Below are 21681 nucleotides of genomic sequence, written 5' to 3' on the forward strand. Positions count from 1 at the left end.
CTAGGTAGCTTGTTGGGGTCAGAGGCCCCTAGGTGGAGGGCATGGGGGCACCCTTGGGCCCTCACTGCAAGTCCAGGGAGAGAGGTGGACCCCTGGGTTGCTTGCTGAGGTCCGAGGCCCTTAGGTGGAGGGCAAGGGGGCACCCTGGGGCTCATACTCTAAGTCCAGGGAGAGAGGTGGATCCCTGGGTAGCTTGCTGGGGTCACAGACCCCTAGGTGGAGAGCAAGGGGGCAACCTGGGGCCTATATTGCAGGTCCACAGAGAGAGGTGGACCCCTGGGTAGCTTGCTGGGGTCAGAGATCCTAGGTGGAGGGCAAAGGGGCACCCTGGGGCCTATACTGCATGTCCAGGGGGAGAGATGGACCCCTGGGTGGCTTGCTGGGGTCAGAGGCCCCTAAGTGGAGGGCCAGGGTCACCCTGGGGCCTATACTGCAAGTCCAGGGAGAGAGGTGGACCCCTGGGTTGCTTGCTGGTCTCCGAGGCCCCTAGGTGGATAGCAAGGGGGCACCCTGGGGCTCATACTGCAAGTCCAGGGAGAGAGGTGGACCCCTGGGTAGCTTGCTGGGGTCAGAGGCCCCTAGGTAGAGGGCAAGTCGGCACTCTGGAGCCTATAGTGCAAGTCCAGGGAGAGAGGTGGACCCCTGGGTAGCTTGCTGGGGTCAGAGGCCTTTAAGTGGAGGCCCGGGGGGCACCCTGGGGCCTATACTGCAAGTCAGGGGAGAGAGATGGACTCCTGGGTAGCTTGCTGGGGTCAGAGGCCCCTAGGTTGAGGGCCAGGGAGCACCTTGGGGCCTATAGTGCAAGTCCAGGGAGAGAGGTGGACCCCTGGGTAGCTTGCTGGGGTCAGAGGCCCCTAGGTGGAGGGCATGGGAGCACCATGGGGCCTATACTGCAAGTCCAGAGTAGGAGGTGGACCCCTGGGTTGCTTGCTGGGGTCAGAGGCCCCTAGGTGGAGGGCAGGCCCCTAGGTGGAAGGCCAGGGGGCTTCCTGGGGCCTATACTGCAAGTCCAGGGAGAGAAGTGGACCCCTGGCTAGCTTGCTGGGGTCAGAGGCCTCTAGGTGGAGGGCATGGGGCCATCCTGGGGACTATACTGAAAGTCCAGGGGGAGAGGTGGACCCCTGGGTAGCTTGCTTGGTTCAGAGGCCCCTAGGTGGACTGCAAGGGGGCACCCTGGTGCCTATACTATAAGTCCAGAGTGGGAGGTGGACCCCTGGGTAGCTTGCTGGGGTCAGAGGCCCCTAGGTGTATGGCCAGGGGGCACCCTGGGGACTAAAGTGCAATTCCAGGGAGAGAGGTGGACCCCTGGGTAGCTTGCTGGGGTCAGAGGCCCCTAGGTGGAGGGCATGGGGGCATCCTGGGGCCTATACTGAAAGTCCAGGGGGAGAGGTGGACCCCTGGGTAGCTTGCTTGGGTCAGAGGCCCCTAGGTGGATGGCCAGGGGGCACCCTGGGGCCTATAGTGCAAGTCCAGGGAGAGAGGTGGACCCCTGGGTAGCTTGCTGGGGTCAGAAGTCCCTAGGTGGATAGCAAGAGGGCACCCTGGGGCTCATACTGCAAGTCCAGGGAGAGATTTGGACCCCTGGGTAGCTTGCTGGGGTCAGAGTACCCTAGGTGAAGGGGCCAGGGGGCACCCTGTGGCCCATATTGCAAGTCAGGGGAGAGAGGTGGACCCCTGGGTAGCTAACTGGGGTCAGAGGCCCCTAGGTGGAGGGTCAGGGGGCACTCTTGGGCCCATACTGCAAGTCCAGGGAGAGAGGTGGACCCCTGGGATGCTTGCTGGGGTCCGAGACCCCTAGGTGGATAGCAAGGGGGCACCCTGGGGCTCATACTGCAAGTCCAGGGAGAGAGGTGGACCCCTGGGTAGCTTGCTGGGGTCAGAGGCCCCTAGGTAGAGGGCAAGTCGGCACTCTGGAGCCTATAGTGCAAGTCCAGGGAGAGAGGTGGACCCCTGGGTAGCTTGCTGGGGTCAGAGGCCTTTAAGTGGAGGCCCGGGGGGCACCCTGGGGCCTATACTGCAAGTCAGGGGAGAGAGATGGACTCCTGGGTAGCTTGCTGGGGTCAGAGGCCCCTAGGTTGAGGGCCAGGGAGCACCTTGGGGCCTATAGTGCAAGTCCAGGGAGAGAGGTGGACCCCTGGGTAGCTTGCTGGGGTCAGAGGCCCCTAGGTGGAGGGCATGGGAGAACCATGGGGCCTATACTGCAAGTCCAGAGTAGGAGGTGGACCCCTGGGTTGCTTGCTGGGGTCAGAGGCCCCTAGGTGGAGGGCAGGCCCCTAGGTGGAAGGCCAGGGGGCTTCCTGGGGCCTATACTGCAAGTCCAGGGAAAGAAGTGGACCCCTGGCTAGCTTGCTGGGGTCAGAGGCCTCTAGGTGGAGGGCATGGGGGCATCCTGGGGACTATACTGAAAGTCCAGGGGGAGAGGTGGACCCCTGGGTAGCTTGCTTGGTTCAGAGGCCCCTAGGTGGACTGCAAGGGGGCACCCTGGTGCCTATACTATAAGTCCAGAGTGGGAGGTGGACGCCTGGGTAGCTTGCTGGGGTCAGAGGCCCCTAGGTGTATGGCCAGGGGGCACCCTGGGGACTATAGTGCAATTCCAGGGAGAGAGGTGGACCCCTGGGTAGCTTGCTGGGGTCAGAGGCCCCTAGGTGGAGGGCATGGGGGCATCCTGGGGCCTATACTGAAAGTCCAGGGGGAGAGGTGGACCCCTGGGTAGCTTGCTTGGGTCAGAGGCCCCTAGGTGGATGGCCAGGGGGGCACCCTGGGGCCTATACTGCATGACAAGGGAGAGAGGTGGACCCTTGGGTAGCTTGCAGGGGTCAGAGGCCCCTAGGTGGAGGGCATGGGGGCATCCTGGGGCCTATACTGAAAGTCCAGGGGGAGAGGTGGACCCCTGGGTAGCTTGCTGGGGTCAGAGGCCTCTAAGTGGAGGGCCAGGGGGCACCCTGGGGCCTATACTGCAAGTCAGGGGAGAGAGGTGGACCCCTGGGTAGCTTGCTGGGGTCAGAGGCCCCTAGGTTGAGGGCAAGGGGCACCCTGGGGCCTATACTGCAAGTCCAGGGGGAGAGGTGGACCCCTGGGTGGCTTGCTGTGGTCAGAGGCCCCTAAGTGGAGGGCCAGGGGGCACCCTGGGGCCTATACTGCAAATCCAGGGAGAGAGGTGGACCCCTGGGTTGCTTGCCGGGGTCCGAGGCCCCTAGGTGGAGGACAAGGGGGCACCCTGTGGCCCATACTGCAAGTCCACGGAGAGAGGTGGACCCCAGGGTAGCTTGCTGGGGTCAGAGGCCCCTAAGTGGAGGGCCAGGGGGCACCCTGGGGCCTATACTGCAAGTCCAGGGAGAGAGGTGGACCCCTGGGTAGCTTACTGGGGTCAGAGGCCCCTAGGTGGAGGGCAAGGGAGCACCCTGGTGCCTTTACTGCAAGGCCTGGGAGAGAGGTGGACCCCTGGATAGCTTGCTGGGGTCAGTGGCCCCTAGGTGGAGGGCCAGGGGGGCACCCTGGGGCCTATACTGCAAGTCAGGGGAGAGGGGTGGACCCCTGGGTAGCTTGCTGGGGTCAGAGGCCCCTAGGTGGACTGCAAGGGGGCACCCTGGGGCCTATACTGCAAGTCCAGAGTGGGAGGTGGACCCCTGGGTAGCTTGCTGGAGTCAGAGGCCCCTAGGTGGATGGCCAGGGGGCACCCTGGGGCCTATAGTGCAAGTCCAGGGAGAGAGGTGGACCCCTGGGTAGCTTGCTGGGGTCAGATGCCTCTAAGTGGAGGGCCATGGGGCACCCAGGGGCCTATACTGCAAGTCAGGGGAGAGGGGTGGACCTCTGGGTAGCTTGCTTTGGTCAGAGGCCCCTAGGTGGACTTTAAAGGGGGCACCCTGGGGCCTATACTGCAAGTCCAGGGAGAGATGTGCAGCCCTGGGTAGCTTGCTGGGGTCAGAAACCCCTAAGTGGAGGGCCAGGGGGCACCCTGGGGCCCATACTGCAAGTCAGTGTAGAGAGGTGGACCCCTGGGTAGCTTGCTAGGGTCAGAGGCCCCTAGGTGGAGAGCAAGGGGGCACCCTTGGGCCCATACTGTAAGTCCAGGGAGAGAGGTGGACCCCTGGGTAGCTTGCTGGGGTCAGAGGCCCCTAGGTGGAGGGCAAGGGGGCACCCTAGGGCCCATACTGCAAGTACAGGGAGAGAGGCGGACCCCTGGGTAGCTTGCTGGGGTCAGAGGCCTCTAGGTGGAGGGCCAAGGGGCACCCTGGGGCCCATACTGCAAGTCAGGGGAGAGAGGTGGACCCCTGGGTAGCTTGCTTGGGTCAGAGACCCCTAGGTTGAGGGCCAGGGTGCACCCTGGGGCCCATACTGCAAGTCCAGTTAGAGAGGTGGACCCCTGGGTAGCTTGCTGGGGTCAAAGCCTCTAGGTTGAGGTCCAGGGGGCACCCTGGGGCCTATAGTGCAATTCCAGGGAGAGAGGTGGACTATGGGTAGCTTGCTGGGGTCAAAGGGCACCTAAGTGGAGGGTCAGGGGGCACCATGGGGCCTATACTGCAAGCCCTGGGAGAGAGGTGGACCCCTGGGTAGCTTGCTGGGGTCAGAAGCCCCTAGGTGGATGGCTAGGAGGGCACCCTGGGGCCTTTACTGCAAGTCAGGGGAGAGAGGTGGACCCTTGGGTAGCTTGCTGGGGTCAGAGGCCCCTAGGTGGAGGGCATGGGGGCTTCCTGGGGCCTTTACTGCAAGTCCAGGGAGAGAAGTGGACCCCTGGCTAGCTTGCTGGGGTCAGAGGCCTCTAGGTGGAAGGCATGGGGGCATCCTGGGGACTATACTGAAAGTCCAGGGGGAGAGGTGGACCTCTGGGTAGCTTGCTTTGGTCAGAGGCCCCTAGGTGGACTTTAAAGGGGGCACCCTGGGGCCTATACTGCAAGTCCAGGGAGAGATGTGCAGCCCTGGGTAGCTTGCTGGGGTCAGAAACCCCTAAGTGGAGGGCCAGGGGGCACCCTGGGGCCCATACTGCAAGTCAGTGTAGAGAGGTGGACCCCTGGGTAGCTTGCTAGGGTCAGAGGCCCCTAGGTGGAGAGCAAGGGGGCACCCTTGGGCCCATACTGTAAGTCCAGGGAGAGAGGTGGACCCCTGGGTAGCTTGCTGGGGTCAGAGGCCCCTAGGTGGAGGGCAAGGGGGCACCCTAGGGCCCATACTGCAAGTACAGGGAGAGAGGCGGACCCCTGGGTAGCTTGCTGGGGTCAGAGGCCTCTAGGTGGAGGGCCAAGGGGCACCCTGGGGCCCATACTGCAAGTCAGGGGAGAGAGGTGGACCCCTGGGTAGCTTGCTTGGGTCAGAGACCCCTAGGTTGAGGGCCAGGGTGCACCCTGGGGCCCATACTGCAAGTCCAGTTAGAGAGGTGGACCCCTGGGTAGCTTGCTGGGGTCAAAGCCTCTAGGTTGAGGTCCAGGGGGCACCCTGGGGCCTATAGTGCAATTCCAGGGAGAGAGGTGGACTATGGGTAGCTTGCTGGGGTCAAAGGGCACCTAAGTGGAGGGTCAGGGGGCACCATGGGGCCTATACTGCAAGCCCTGGGAGAGAGGTGGACCCCTGGGTAGCTTGCTGGGGTCAGAAGCCCCTAGGTGGATGGCTAGGAGGGCACCCTGGGGCCTATACTGCAAGTCAGGGGAGAGAGGTGGACCCTTGGGTAGCTTGCTGGGGTCAGAGGCCCCTAGGTGGAGGGCATGGGGGCTTCCTGGGGCCTTTACTGCAAGTCCAGGGAGAGAAGTGGACCCCTGGCTAGCTTGCTGGGGTCAGAGGCCTCTAGGTGGAAGGCATGGGGGCATCCTGGGGACTATACTGAAAGTCCAGGGGGAGAGGTGGACCCCTGGGTAGCTTGCTGGGGTCAGAGGCCCCTAGGTGGAGGGCCAGGGGGCACCCTTGGGCCCTTACTGCAAGTCCAGGGAGAGAGGTGGACCCCTGGGTTGCTTGCTGGGGTCCGAGGCCCCTAGGTGGATAGCAAGGAGGCACCCTGGGGCTCATACTGTAAGTCCAGGGAGAGAGGTGGACCCCTGGGTAGCTTGCTGGGGTCCAAGGCCCCTAGGTGGAGGGCAAGGGGGCATCCTGGGGCTCATACTGCAAGTCCAGGGAGAGAGGTGGACCCCTGGGTAGCTTGCTGGGGTCAAAGCCTCTAGGTTGAGGTCCAGGGGGCACCCTGGGGCCTATAGTGCAATTCCAGTGAGAGAGATGGACTATGGGTAGCTTGCTGGGGTCAAAGGGCACCTAAGTGGAGGGTCAGGGGGCACCATGGGGCATATACTGCAAGCCCTGGGAGAGAGGTGGACCCCTGGGTAGCTTGCTGGGGTCAGAAGCCCCTAGGTGGATGGCCAGGGGGGCACCCTGGGGCCTATACTGCAAGTCAGGGGAGAGAGGTGGACCCTTGGGTAGCTTGCTGGGGTCAGAGGCCCCTAGGTGGAGGGCATGGGGGCATCCTGGGGCCTGTACTGAAAGTCAAGGGGAAGAGGTGGACCCCTGGGTAGCTTGCTTGGGTCAGAGGCCCCTAGGTGTACTGCAAGGGGGCACCCTGGAGCGTATACTGCAAGTCCAGAGTGGGAGGTGGACCCCTGAGTAGCTTGCTGGGGTCAGAGGCCCCAAGGTGGAGGGCAAGGGGGCACCCTGTTGCCTTTACTGCAAGGCCTGGGAGAGAGGTGGACCCCTGGGTAGCTTGCTGGGGTCAGTGGCCCCTAGGTGGAGGGCCAGGGGGGCACCCTGGGGCCTATACTGCAAGTCAGGAGAGAGAGGTGGACCCCTGGGTAGCTTGCTGGGGTCAGAGGCCCCTAGGTGGAGGGCATGGGGGCATCCTGGGGACTATACTGAAAGTCCAGGGGGAAAGGTGCACCCCTGGGTAGCTTGCTTGGGTCAGAGGCCCCTAGGTGGACTGCAAGGGGGCACCCTGGGGCATATACTGCAAGTCCAGAGTGGGAGGTGGAACCCTGGGTAGCTTGCTGGAGTCAGAGGCCCCTAGGTGGATGGCCAGGGGGCACCCTGGGGCCTATAGTGCAAGTCCAGGGAGAGAGGTGGACCCCTGGGTAGCTTGCTGGGGTCAGAGGCCTCTAAGTGGAGGGCCATGGGGCACCCAGGGGCCTATACTGCAAGTCAGGGGAGAGGGATGGACCTCTGGGTAGCTTGCTTTGGTCAGAGGCCCCTAGGTGGACTTTAAGGGGGCACCCTAGGGCCTATACTGCAAGTCCAGGGAGAGATGTGCAGCCCTGGGTAGCTTGCTGGGGTCAGAAGCCCCTAAGTGGAGGGCCAGGGGGCACCCTGGGGCCCATACTGCAAGTCAATGTAGAGAGGTGGACCCCTGGGTAGCTTGCTGGGGTCAGAGGCCCCTAGGTGGAGGGCAAGGGGGCACCCTGTGGCCTATACTGCAAGTCCAGGGAGAGAGGTGGACCCTTGGGTAGCTTGCTGGGGTCAGAGGCCCCAAAGTGGAGGGCCAGGAGGCACCCTGGGGCCTATTTTGCAAGTCCAGGGAGAGAGGTGGACCCCTGGGTAGCTTGCTAGGGTCAGAGACCCCTAGGTGAAGGGGCCAGGGGGGCACCCTGGGGCCTATACTGCAAGTCAGGGGAGAGAGGTGGACCCCTGGGTAGATTGCTGGGGTCAGAGGCCCCTAGGTGGAGGGCATGGGTGCATCCTGGGGACTATACTGAAAGTCCAGGGGTAAAGGTGGACCCCTGGGTAGCTTGCTTGGGTCAGAGGCCCCTAGGTGGACTGCAAGGGGGCACCCTGGGGCCTATACTGCAAGTCCAGAGTGGGAGGTGGACCCCTGGGTAGCTTGCTGGAGTCAGAGGCCCCTAGGTTAATGGCCAGGGGGCACCCTGGGGCCTATAGTGCAAGTCCAGGGAGAGAGGTGGACCCCAGGGTAGCTTGCTGGGGTCAGAGGCCTCTAAGTGGAGGGCCATGGGGCACCCAGGGGCCTGTACTGCAAGTCAGGGGAGAGGGGTGGACCTCTGGGTAGCTTGCTTTGGTCAGAGGCCCCTAGGTGGACTTTAAGGGGGCACCCTGGGGCCTATACTGCAAGACCAGGGAGAGAGGTGCAGCCCTGGGTAGCTTGCTGGGGTCAGAAGCCCCTAAGTGGAGGGCCAGGGGGCACCCTGAGGCCCATACTGCAAGTCAGTGTAGAGAGGTGGACCCCTGGGTAGCTTGCTAGGGTCAGAGGCCCCTAGGTGGAGAGCCAGGGCGCACCCTTGGGCCCATACTGTAAGTCCAGGGAGAGAGGTGGATCCCTGGGTTGCTTGCTGGGGTCCGAGGTCCCTAGGTGGAGGGCAAGGGTGCACCCTAGGGTCCATACTGCAAGTCCAGGGAGAGAGGTGGACCCTTGGGTAGCTTGCTGGGGTCACAGGCCCCTAAGTGGAGGGTCAGAGGGCACCATGGGGCCTATACTGCAAGACCTGGGAGAGAGGTGGACCCCTGGGTAGCTTGCTGGGGTCAGAGGCTCTAGGTGGATGGCCAGGGGGGCACAATGGGGCCTATACTGCAAGTCAGGCGAGAGAGGTGGACCCTTGGGTAGCTTGCTGGGGTCAGATGCCCCTAGGTGGAGGGCATGGGGGCATCCTGGGGTCTATACTGAAAGTCCAAGGGGAGAGGTGGACCCCTGGGTAGCTTGCTTGGGTCAGAGGCCCCTAGGTGGACTGCAAGGGGGCACCCTGGGGCCTATACTGCAAGTCCAGAATGGGAAGTGGACCCCTGGGTAGCTTGCTGGGGTCAGAGGCCACTAGGTGGAGGGCCAAGGGGCACCCTGGGGCCTAGACTGCAAGTCCAGGTAGAGACATGGAGCCCTGGGTAGCTTGCTGGGGTCAGAGGCCTCTAGGTGGAGGGGAAGGGGGCACCCTGGGGCCCATACTGCAAGTCCACGGAGAGAGGTGGACCCCAGGGTAGCTTGCTGGGGTCAGAGGCCCTTAGGTGGAGGGCCAGGGGGAACACTTGGGCCCATACTGCAAGTCCAGGGAGAGAGGTGGACCCCTGGGTTGCTTGCTGGTGTCAGAGGTTCCTAGGTGGAGGGCAAGGAGGCATCCTGGGACCTATACTACAAATCCAGGGAGAGAGGTGGACCCCTGGCTAGCTTGCTGGGGTCAGAGACCCCTCGGTGGAGGGCCAGGGGGCACGCTGGGGCCTATACTGCAAGTCAGGGGAGAGAGGTGGACCCCTGGGTAGCTTGCTGGGGTCAAAGGCCCCTAGGTGGAGGGCATGGGGTCATCCTGGGGCCTAAACTGAAAGTCCAGGGGGAGAGGTGGACCCCTGGTTAGCTTGCTGGGGTAAGAGGCCTCTAGGTGGAGGGCCAGGGGGCAACCTGGGGCCCATACTGCAAGTCAGTGGAGAGAGGTGGACCCCTGGGTAGCTTGCTGGGGTCACAGGCCCCTAAGTGAAAGACATGGGGCACCTTGGGGCCTATAGTGCAAGTCCAGGGAGAGAGGTGGACCCCTGGGTAGCTTGCTGGGGTCAGAGGCCCCTAGGTTAAGGGATAGGGGGAACCCTGGGGCCTATAGTGCAAGTCCAGAGAGAGAGGTGGACCCCTGGGTAGGTTGCTGGGTTCAGAGGCCCATAAGTGGAGGGTCAGGGGGCACCATGGGGCCTATACTGCAGGTCCTGGGAGAGATGTGGACCCCTGGGTAGCTAGCTGGGGTCAGAAGCCCCTAGGTGTATGGCCAGGGAGGCACCCTGGGGCCTATACTGCAAGTCAGGGGAGAGAGGTGGACCCTTGGGTAGCTTGCTGGGGTCAGAGGCCCCTAAGTGGAGGGCATGGTGGCATCCTGGGGCCTATACTGAAAGTCCAGGGGGAGAGGTGGACCCCTGGGTAGCTTGCTATTGTCAGAGGCCTTTAGGTTGAATGCAAGGGGGCACCCTGGGTCCTATACTGCAAGTCCAGGTAAAGACATGGACCCCTGGGTAGCTTGCTGGGGTCAGAGGCCACTAGGTGGAGGACATGGGCGCATCCTGTGGCCTGTACTGCAAGTCCAGGGGGATAGGTGGACCCCTGGGTAGCTTGCTGGGGTCTGAGGCCCCTAGGTGGAGGGCCAGGAGGCAGCTTATGGCCTATTCTGCAAGTCCAGGGAGAGATGTGGACCCATGGGTAGCTTGCTGGGGTCAGAGGCCCCTAGGTGGAGGGCCAAGGGTCACCCAGGGGCCTAAAGTGCAAGTCCAGGGAGAGAGGTGGACCCCTGGGTAGCTTGCCGGGGTCAGAGGCCACTAGGTTGAGGGCCAGGGGGCACCCTGGGGCCTAAAGTGCAAGTCCAGGGAGAGAGGTGGACCCCTGGGTAGCTTGCTGGGGTCAGAGGCCCCTAGGTTGAGGGCCAGGGGGTACCCTGGGGCCTATACTGCAAGTCCAGGGAGAGAGGTGGACCCCTGAGTAGCTTGCTGGGGTCACAGGCCCCTAAGTGGAGGGTCAGGGGCCACCATGGGGCCAACACTGCAAGTCCTGGGAGAGAGGTGGACCCCAGGCTAGCTTGCTGGGGTCAGAAGCCCCTAAGTGGAGGGCCGGGGGGCACCCTAGGGCCTATACTGCAAGTCCAGAGAGAGAAGCGGACCCCTGGGTAGCTTGCTGAGGTCAGAGGCCCCTAGGTGGAGGGCCAGGGGGCACCCTGGGGCCTATAGTGCAAGTACAGGGAGAGAGGTGGACCCCTGGGTAGCTTGCTGGGGTCAGAAGCCCCTAGGTGGAGGGCCAGGGGGGCACCCCGGGGCCTATACTGCAAGTCAGGGGAGAGAGGTGGACCCCTAGGTAGCTTGTTGGGGTCAGAGGCCCCTAGGTGGAGGGCATGGGGGCACCCTTGGGCCCTTACTGCAAGTCCAGGGAGAGAGGTGGACCCCTGGGTTGCTTGCTGAGGTCCGAGGCCCCTAGGTGGAGGGCAAGGGGGCACCCTGGGGCTCATACTCTAAGTCCAGGGAGAGAGGTGGATCCCTGGGTAGCTTGCTGGGGTCACAGGCCCCTAGGTGGAGAGCAAGGGGGCAACCTGGGGCCTATATTGCAGGTCCACAGAGAGAGGTGGACCCCTGGGTAGCTTGCTGGGGTCAGAGATCCTAGGTGGAGGGCAAAGGGGCACCCTGGGGCCTATACTGCATGTCCAGGGGGAGAGATGGACCCCTGGGTGGCTTGCTGGGGTCAGAGGCCCCTAAGTGGAGGGCCAGGGGCACCCTGGGGCCTATACTGCAAGTCCAGGGAGAGAGGTGGACCCCTGGGTTGCTTGCTGGTCTCCGAGGCCCCTAGGTGGAGGACAAGGGGGCACCCTGGGGCCCATACTGCAAGTCCAGGGAGAGAGGTGGACCCCTGGGTTGCTTGCTGGGGTCCGAGGCCCCTAGGTGGAGGAAAAGGGGGCACCCTGGGGCCTATACTGCAAGTCCAGGGAGAGAGGTGGACCCCTGGGTAGCTTGCTGGGGTCAGAGGCCCCTAAGTTGAGGGCCAGGGGGCACCCTGGGGCCTAAAGTGCAAGTCCAGGGAGAGAGGTGGACCCCTGGGTAGCTTGCTGGGGTCACAGGCCCCTAAGTGGAGGGTCAGGGGGCACCATGGGGCCTATTCTGCAAGTCCTGGGAGAGAGGTTGACCCCCGGGTAGCTTGCTGGGGTCAGAAGCCCCTAGGTGGACTTCAAGGGGGCACCCTGGGGCCCATACTGCAAGTCCACGGAGAGAGGTGGACCCCAGAGTAGCTCGCTGGGGTCAGAGGCCCCTAGGTGGAGAGCCAGGGGCACCCTTGGGCCCATACTGCAAGTCCAGGGAGAGAGGTGGACCCCTGGGTTGCTTGCTGGTGTCAGAGATCCCTAGGTGGAGGGCAAGGGGGCATCCTGGGGCCTATACTGCAAGCCCAGGGAGAGAAGTGGACACCTGGCTAGCTTGCTGGGGACAGAGACCCCTCGGTGGAGGGACAGGGGGCACGCTGGGACCTATACTGCAAGTCAGGGGAGAGAGGTGGAACACTGGGTAGCTTGCTGGGGTCAGAGGCCCCTAGGTGGAGGGAATAGGGGCATCCTGGGGCCTATACTGAAAGTCCAGGGGGAGAGGTGGACCCCTGGGTGACTTGCTTAGGCAAGAGGCCCCTAAATGGAGTGCAATGGGGCACACTGGGGCATAAACTGCAAGTCCAGAGTGGGAGGTGGACCCCTGGGTAGCTTGCTGGGGTCAGGGGCCCCTAGGTGGAGGACATGGGGGCATCCTGGGGCCTGTACTGCAAGTCCAGGGGGAGAGGTGGACCCCTGGGTAGCTTGCTGGGGTCAGAGGCCCCTAGGTGGAGGACATGGGGGCATCCTGGGGCCTGTAATGCAAGTCCAGGGGGATAGGTGGACCCCTGGGTAGCTTGCTGGGGTCAGATGCCCCTAGGTGGACTGCAAAGGGGCACCCTGGGGCCTATACTGCAAGTCAAGAGTGGGAGGTGGACCCCTGGGTAGCTTACTGGGGTCAAAGGCCCCTAGGTGGAGGACATGGAGGCACACTGGGGCCTTTAAAGCAAGTCGAGGAGGATAAGTGTACCCCTGGGTAGCTTGCTTGTGTCAGAGGCCCCTAGGTTGACTGCAAGGGGGCACCCTGGGGCCTATACTGCAAGTCCAGATTGGGACATGGACCCCTGGGTAGCTTGCTTGTGTCAGAGGCCCCTAGGTGGAGGACATGGGGGCATCCTGGGGCCTGTACTGCAAGTCCAGGGGGAGAGGTGGACCCCTGGGTAGCTTGCTGGGGTCAGAGGCCCCTAGGTGGGGGACATGGGGGCATCCTGCGGCCTGTACTGCTTGTCCAGGGGAATAGGTGGACCCCTGGGTAGCTTGCTGGGGTCAGAGGCCCCTAGGTGGAGGGCATGGGGGCATCCTGGGGCCAATACTGAATGTCTAGGGGGCGAGGTGGACCCCTGGGTAGCTTGCTTGGGTCAGAGGCCCCTAAGTGGACTGCAAGGAGGCACTCTGGGGCCTATACTGCAAGTCCAGAGTGGGAGGTGGACCCCTGGGTAGCTTGCTGGGGTCAGAGGCCCTTAGGTGGAGAGCCAAGGGCCACCCTGGGGCCTTTACTGCAAGTCCAGGTAGAGACATGGACCCCTGGGTAGCTTGCTAGGGTCAGAGGCCCCTAGGTGAAGGGGCCAGGGGGTACCCTGGAGCCCATACTGCAAGTCAGGGGAGAGAGGTGGACCCCAGGGTAGCTTGCTGGGGTCAGAGGCCCCTAGGTGGAGGACATGGGGGCATCCTGCGCCCTGTACTGCTTGTCCAGGGGAATAGGTGGACCCCTGGGTAGCTTGCTGGGGTCAGAGGCCCCTAGGTGGAGGGCATGGGGGCATCCTGGGGCCTATACTGAATGTCTAGGGGGAGAGGTGGACCCCTGGGTAGCTTGCTGGGGTCAGAGGCCCTTAGGTGGAGAGCCAAGGGCCACCCTGGGGCCTATACTGCAAGTCCAGGTAGAGACATGGACCCCTGGGTAGCTTGCTAGGGTCAGAGGCCCCTAGGTGAAGGGGCCAGGGGGCACCCTGGAGCCCATACTGCAAGTCAGGGGGGAGAGGTGGACCCCTGGGTAGCTTGCTGGGGTCAGAGGCCCCTAGGTGGAGGGCCAGGGGGCACCCTTGGGCCCTTACTGCAAGTCCAGGGAGAGAGGTGGACCCCTGGGTTGCTTGCTGGGGTCCGAGGCCCCTAGGTGGATAGCAAGGAGGCACCCTGGGGCTCATACTGCAAGTCCAGGGAGAGAGGTGGACCCCTGGGTAGCTTGCTGGGGTCCAAGGCCCCTAGGTGGAGGGCAAGGGGGCATCCTGGGGCTCATACTGCAAGTCCAGGGAGAGAGGTGGACCCCTGGGTAGCTTGCTGGGGTCACAGGCCCCTAGGTGGAGAGCAAGGGGGCACCCTGGGGCCTATATTGCAAGTCCACAGAGAGAGGTGGACCCCTGGGTAGCTTGCTGGTGTCAGAGATCCTAGGTGGAAGGCAAAGGGGCACCCTGGGGCCTATACTGCAAGTCCAGGCAGGGAGGTGGACCCCTGGGTTGCTTGCTGGGGTCCGAGGCCCCAAGGTGGAGGACAAGGGGGCACCCTGGGGCCCATACTGCAAGTCCAGTGAGAGAGGTGGACCCTGGGTAGCTTGCTGGGGTCAGAGGCCCCTAGGTGGAGAGCCAAGGGCCACCCTGGGGCCTATACTACAAGTCAAGGTAGAGACATGGACCCCTGGGTAGCTTGCTAGGGTCAGAGACCCCTAGGTGAAGGGGCCAGGGGGCAGCCTTGGGCCCATACTGCAAGTCAGGGGAGAGAGGTGGATCCCTGGGTAGCTTCCTTGGGTCAGAGGCCCCTAGGTGGATGGCCAGGGGGTTACCCTGGGGCCTATACTGCAAGTCAGGGGAGAGAGGTGGACCCTTGGGTAGCTTGCTGGGGTCAGAGGCCCCTAGGTGGAGGACATGGGGGCACCCTGGGGCCTATACTGCAAGTCCAGAGTGGGAGGTGGACCCCTGGGTAGCTTGCTGGGGTCAGAGTCCCCTAGGTGGATGGCCAGGGGGCACCCTGGGGCCTATAGTGCAAGTCCAGGGAGAGAGGTGGACCCCTGGGTAGCTTGCTGGGGTCAGAAGTCCCTAGGTGGATAGCAAGGGGGCACCCTGGGGCTCATACTGCAAGTCCAGGCAGAGAGGTGGACCCCTGGGTTGCTTGCTGGGGTCCGAGGCCCCAAGGTGGAGGACAAGGGGGCACCCTGGGGCCCATACTGCAAGTCCAGGGAGAGAGGTGGACCCTGGGTAGCTTGCTGGGGTCAGAGGCCCCTAGGTGGAGAGCCAAGGGCCACCCTGGGGCCTATACTACAAGTCAAGGTAGAGACATGGACCCCTGGGTAGCTTGCTAGGGTCAGAGACCCCTAGGTGAAGGGACCAGGGGGCACCCTTGGGCCCATACTGCAAGTCAGGGGAGAGAGGTGGATCCCTGGGTAGCTTCCTTGGGTCAGAGGCCCCTAGGTGGATGGCCAGGGGGTTACCCTGGGGCCTATACTGCAAGTCAGGGGAGAGAGGTGGACCCTTGGGTAGCTTGCTGGGGTCAGAGGCCCCTAGGTGGAGGACATGGGGGCACCCTGGGGCCTATACTGCAAGTCCAGAGTGGGAGGTGGACCCCTGGGTAGCTTGCTGGGGTCAGAGGCCCCTAGGTGGATGGCCAGGGGGCACCCTGGGGCCTATAGTGCAAGTCCAGGGAGAGAGGTGGACCCCTGGGTAGCTTGCTGGGGTCAGAAGTCCCTAGGTGGATAGCAAGGGGGCACCCTGGGGCTCATACTGCAAGTCCAGGGAGAGATTTGGACCCCTGGGTAGCTTGCTGGGGTCAGAGGACCCTAGGTGAAGGGGCCAGGGGGCACCCTGTGGCCCATATTGCAAGTCAGGGGAGAGAGGTGGACCCCTGGGTAGCTAACTGGGGTCAGAGGCCCCTAGGTGGAAGGCCAGGGGGCACTCTTGGGCCCATACTGCAAGTCCAGGGAGAGAGGTGGACCCCTGGGATGCTTGCTGGGGTCCGAGGCTCCTAGGTGGATAGCAAGGGGGCACCCTGGGGCTCATACAGCAAGTCCAAGGAGAGAGGTGGACCCCTGGGTAGCTTGCTGGGGTCAGAGGCCCCTAGGTAGAGGGCAAGTCGGCACTCTGGAGCCTATAGTGCAAGTCCAGGGAGAGAGGTGGACCCCTGGGTAGCTTGCTGGGGTCAGAGGCCTTTAAGTGGAGGCCCAGGGGGCACCCTGGGGCCTATACTGCAAGTCAGGGGAGAGAGGTGGACTCCTGGGTAGCTTGCTGGGGTCAGAGGCCCCTAGGTTGAGGGCCAGGGGGCACCTTGGGGCCTATAGTGCAAGTCCAGGGAGAGAGGTGAACCCCTGGGTAGCTTGCTGGGGTCAGAGGCCCCTAGGTGGAGGGCATGGGAGCACCATGGGGCCTATACTGCAAGTCCAGAGTAGGAGGTGGACCGCTGGGTTGCTTGCTGGGGTCAGAGGCCCCTAGGTGGAGGGCAGGCCCCTAGGTGGAAGGCCAGGGGGCTTCCTGGGGCCTATACTGCAAGTCCAGGGAGAGAAGTGGACCCCTGGCTAGCTTGCTGGGGTCAGAGGCCTCTAGGTGGAGGGCATGGGGGCATCCTGGGGACTATACTGAAAGTCCAGGGGGAGAGGTGGACCCCTGGGTAGCTTGCTTGGTTCAGAGGCCCCTAGGTGGACTGCAAGGGGGCACCCTGGGGCCTATACTGAAAGTCCAGGGGGAGAGGTGGACCCCTGGCTAGCTTGCTGGGGTCAGAGGCCTCTAGGTGGAGGGCATGGGGGCATCCTGGGGACTATACTGAAAGTCCAGGGGGAGAGGTGGACCCCTGGGTAGCTTGCTGGGATCAGAGGCCCCTAGGTGTATGGCCAGGGGCACCCTGGGGACTATAGTGCAATTCCAGGGAGAGAGGTGGACCCCTGGGTAGCTTGCTGGGGTCAGAGACCTCAAAGTGCAGGGCCAGGGGGCACCCTGGGGCCTGTACTGCAAGTCAGGGGAGAGAGGTGGACCCCTGGGTAGCTTGCTGGGGTCAGAGGCCCCTAGGTTGAGGGCATGGGGGCATCCTGGGGCCTATACTGAAAGTCCAGGGGGAGAGGTGGACCCCTGGGTAGCTTGCTTGGGTCAGAGGCCCCTAGGTGGATGGCCAGGGGGGCACCCTGGGGCCTATACTGCATGACAGGGGAGAGAGGTGGACCCTTGGGTAGCTTGCAGGGGTCAGAGGCCCCTAGGTGGAGGGCATGGGGGCATCCTGGGGCCTATACTGAAAGTCCAGGGGGAGATGTGGACCCCTGGGTAGCTTGCTGGGGTCAGAGGCCTCTAAGTGGAGGGCCAGGGGGCACCCTGGGGCCTATACTGCAAGTCAGGGGAGAGAGGTGGACCCCTGGGTAGCTTGCTGGGGTCAGAGGCCCCTAGGTTGAGGGCAAGGGGCACCCTGGGGCCTATACTGCAAGTCCAGGGGGAGAGGTGGACCCCTGGGTGGCTTGCTGTGGTCAGAGGCCCCTAAGTGGAGGGCCAGGGGGCACCCTGGGGCCTATACTGCAAATCCAGGGAGAGAGGTGGACCCCTGGGTTGCTTGCTGGGGTCCGAGGCCCCTAGGTGGAGGACAAGGGGGCACCCTGTGGCCCATACTGCAAGTCCACGGAGAGAGGTGGACCCCAGGGTTGCTTGCTGGGGTCAGAGGCCCCTAAGTGGAGGGCCAGGGGGCACCCTGGGGCCTATACTGCAAGTCCAGGGAGAGAGGTGGACCCCTGGGTAGCTTACTGGGGTCAGAGGCCCCTAGGTGGAGGGCAAGGGGTTACCCTGGTGCCTTTACTGCAAGGCCTGGGAGAGAGGTGGACCCCTGGATAGCTTGCTGGGGTCAGTGGCCCCTAGGTGGAGGGCCAGGGGGGAACCCTGGGGCCTATACTGCAAGTCAGGGGAGAGGGGTGGACCCCTGGGTAGCTTGCTGGGGTCAGAGGCCCCTAGGTGGAGGGCCAGGGGGCACCCTTGGGCCCTTACTGCAAGTCCAGGGAGAGAGGTGAACCCCTGGGTTGCTTGCTGGGGTCCGAGGCCCCTAGGTGGATAGCAAGGAGGCACCCTGGGGCTCATACTGCAAGTCCAGGGAGAGAGGTGGACCCCTGGGTAGCTTGCTGGGGTCCAAGGCCCCTAGGTGGAAGGCAAAGGGGCACCCTGGGGCCTATACTGCAAGTCCAGGCAGAGAGGTGGACCCCTGGGTTGCTTGCTGGGGTCCGAGGCCCCTAGGTGGAGGGCAAGGGGGCATCCTGGGGCTCATACTGCAAGTCCAGGGGGAGAGGTGGACCCCTGGGTAGCTTGCTGGGGTCCAAGGCCCCTAGGTGGAGGGCAAGGGGGCATCCTGGGGCTCATACTGCAAGTCCAGGGAGAGAGGTGGACCCCTGGGTAGCTTGCTGGGGTCAGAGATCCTAGGTGGAAGGCAAAGGGGCACCCTGGGGCCTATACTGCAAGTCCAGGGAAAGAGGTGGACCCTGGATAGCTTGCTGGGGTCAGAGGCCCCTAGGTGGAGAGCCAAGGGCCACCCTGGGGCCTATACTACAAGTCAAGGTAGAGACATGGACCCCTGGGTAGCTTGCTAGGGTCAGAGACCCCTAGGTGAAGGGGCCAGAGGGCAGCCTTGGGCCCATACTGCAAGTCAGGGGAGAGAGGTGGATCCCTGGGTAGCTTCCTTGGGTCAGAGGCCCCTAGGTGGATGGCCAGGGGGTTACCCTGGGGCCTATACTGCAAGTCAGGGGAGAGAGGTGGACCCTTGGGTAGCTTGCTGGGGTCAGAGGCCCCTAGGTGGAGGACATGGGGGCACCCTGGGGCCTATACTGCAAGTCCAGAGTGGGAGGTGGACCCCTGGGTAGCTTGCTGGGGTCAGAGGCCCCTAGGTGGATGGCCAGGGGGCACCCTGGGGCCTATAGTGCAAGTCCAGGGAGAGAGGTGGACCCCTGGGTAGCTTGCTGGGGTCAGAAGTCCCTAGGTGGATAGCAAGGGGGCACCCTGGGGCTCATACTGCAAGTCCAGGGAGAGATTTGGACCCCTGGGTAGCTTGCTGGGGTCAGAGGCCCCTAGGTGGAGGGCATGGGGGCATCCTGGGGCCTATACTGAAAGTCCAGGGGGAGAGGTGGACCCCTGGGTAGCTTGCTGGGGTCAGAGGCCTCTAAGTGGAGGGCCAGGGGGCACCCTGTGGCCCATATTGCAAGTCAGGGGAGAGAGGTGGACCCCTGGGTAGCTAACTGGGGTCAGAGGCCCCTAGGTGGAGGGCCAGGGGGCACTCTTGGGCCCATACTGCAAGTCCAGGGAGAGAGGTGGACCCCTGGGATGCTTGCTGGGGTCCGAGGCCCCTAGGTGGATAGCAAGGGGGCACCCTGGGGCTCATACTGCAAGTCCAGGGAGAGAGGTGGACCCCTGGGTAGCTTCCTTGGGTCAGAGGCCCCTAGGTGGATGGCCAGGGGGTTACCCTGGGGCCTATACTGCAAGTCAGGGGAGAGAGGTGGACCCTTGGGTAGCTTGCTGGGGTCAGAGGCCCCTAGGTGGAGGACATGGGGGCACCCTGGGGCCTATACTGCAAGTCCAGAGTGGGAGGTGGACCCCTGGGTAGCTTGCTGGGGTCAGAGGCCCCTAGGTGGATGGCCAGGGGGCACCCTGGGGCCTATAGTGCAAGTCCAGGGAGATAGGTGGACCCCTGGGTAGCTTGCTGGGGTCAGAAGTCCCTAGGTGGATAGCAAGGGGGCACCCTGGGGCTCATACTGCAAGTCCAGGGAGAGATTTGGACCCCTGGGTAGCTTGCTGGGGTCAGAGGACCCTAGGTGAAGGGGCCAGGGGGCACCCTGTGGCCCATATTGCAAGTCAGGGGAGAGAGGTGGACCCCTGGGTAGCTAACTGGGGTCAGAGGCCCCTAGGTGGAGGGCCAGGGGGCACTCTTGGGCCCATACTGCAAGTCCAGGGAGAGAGGTGGACCCCTGGGATGCTTGCTGGGGTCCGAGACCCCTAGGTGGATAGCAAGGGGGCACCCTGGGGCTCATACTGCAAGTCCAGGGAGAGAGGTGGACCCCTGGGTAGCTTGTTGGGGTCAGAGGCCCCTAGGTAGAGGGCAAGTCGGCACTCTGGAGCCTATAGTGCAAGTCCAGGGAGAGAGGTGGACCCCTGGGAAGCTTGCTGGGGTCAGAGGCCTTTAAGTGGAGGCCCAGGGGGCACCCTGGGGCCTATACTGCAAGTCAGGGGAGAGAGGTGGACTCCTGGGTAGCTTGCTGGGGTCAGAGGCCCCTAGGTTGAGGGCCGGGGGGCACCTTGGGGCCTATAGTGCAAGTCCAGGGAGAGAGGTGGACCCCTGGGTAGCTTGCTGGGGTCAGAGGCCCCTAGGTGGAGGGCATGGGAGCACCATGGGGCATATACTGCAAGTACAGAGTAGGAGGTGGACCCCTGGGTTGCTTGCTGGGGTCAGAGGCCCCTAGGTGGAGGGCAGGCCCCTAGGTGGAAGGCCAGGGGGCTTCCTGGGGCCTATACTGCAAGTCCAGGGAGAGAAGTGGACCCCTGGCTAGCTTGCTGGGGTCAGAGGCCTCTAGGTGGAGGGCATGGGGGCATCCTGGGGACTATACTGAAAGTCCAGGGGGAGAGGTGGACCCCTGGGTAGCTTGCTTGGTTCAGAGGCCCCTAGGTGGACTGCAAGGGGGCACGCTGGTGCCTATACTATAAGTCCAGAGTGGGAGGTGGACCCCTGGGTAGCTAGCTGGGGTCAGAGGCCCCTAGGTGTATGGCCAGGGGGCACCCTGGGGACTATAGTGCAATTCCAGGGAGAGAGGTGGACCCCTGGGTAGCTTGCTGGGGTCAGAGACCTCAAAGTGGAGGGCCAAGGGGCACCCTGGGGCCTGTACTGCAAGTCAGGGGAGAGAGGTGGACCCCTGGGTAGCTTGCTGGGGTCAGAGGCCCCTAGGTGGAGGGCATGGGGGCATCCTAGGGCCTATACTGAAAGTCCAGGGGGAGAGGTGGACCCCTGGGTAGCTTGCTTGGGTCAGAGGCCCCTAGTTGGATGGCCAGGGGGGCACCCTGGGGCCTATACTGCATGACAGGGGAGAGAGGTGGACCCTTGGGTAGCTTGCAGGGGTCAGAGGCCCCTAGATGGAGGGCATGGGGGCATCCTAGGGCCTATACTGAAAGTCCAGGGGGAGAGGTGGACCCCTGGGTAGCTTGCTTGGGTCAGAGGCCCCTAGTTGGATGGCCAGGGGGGCACCCTGGGGCCTATACTGCAAGTCAGGGGAGAGAGGTGGACCCCTGGGTAGCTTGCTGGGGTCAGAGGCCCCTAGGTGGAGGGCATGGGGGCATCCTGGGGACTATACTGAAAGTCCAGGGGGAAAGGTGGACCCCTGGGTAGCTTGCTTGGGTCAGAGGCCCCTAGGTGGACTGCAAGGGGGCACCCTGGGGCCTATACTGCAAGTCCAGAGTGGGAGGTGGACCCCTGGGTAGCTTGCTGGAGTCAGAGGCCCCTAGGTGGATGGCCAGGGGGCACCCTGGGGCCTATAGTGCAAGTCCAGGGAGAGAGGTGGACCCCTGGGTAGCTTGCTGGGGTCAGAGGCCTCTAAGTGGAGGGCCATGGGGCACCCAGGGGCCTATACTGCAAGTCAGGGGAGAGGGGTGGACCTCTGGGTAGCTTGCTTTGGTCAGAGGCCCCTAGGTGGACTTTAAAGGGGGCACCCTGGGGCCTATACTGCAAGTCCAGGGAGATATGTGCAGCCCTGGGTAGCTTGCTGGGGTCAGAAGCCCCTAAGTGGAGGGCCAGGGGGCACCCTGGGGCCCATACTGCAAGTCGGTGTAGAGAGGTGGACCCCTGGGTAGCTTGCTAGGGTCAGAGGCCCCTAGGTGGAGAGCAAGGGGGCACCCTTGGGCCCATACTGTAAGTCCAGGGAGAGAGGTGGACCCCTGGGTAGCTTGCTGGGGTCAGAGGCCCCTAGGTGGAGGGCAAGGGGGCACCCTAGGGCCCATATTGCAAGTCCAGGGGGAGAGGTGGACCCCTGGGTAGCTTGCTGGGGTCAGAGGCCCCTAGGTGGAGGGCAAGGGGGCACCCTGTGGCCTACACTGCAAGTCCAGGGAGAGAGGTGGACCCCTGGGTAGCTTGCTGGGGTCAAAGACCCCTAGGTGGAGGGCCAGGGGGCACTCTGGGGCCTATACTGCAAGTCCAGGGGGAGAGGTGGACCCCTGGGTAGCTTGCTGGGGTCAGAAGCCCCAAAGTGGAGGGCCAGGGGGCACCCTGGGGCCTATAC

The sequence above is a fragment of the Danio rerio genome, chromosome 15, assembly GCF_049306965.1.
Source record: "Danio rerio strain Tuebingen ecotype United States chromosome 15, GRCz12tu, whole genome shotgun sequence".
Lineage (NCBI taxonomy): Eukaryota > Metazoa > Chordata > Actinopteri > Cypriniformes > Danionidae > Danio > Danio rerio.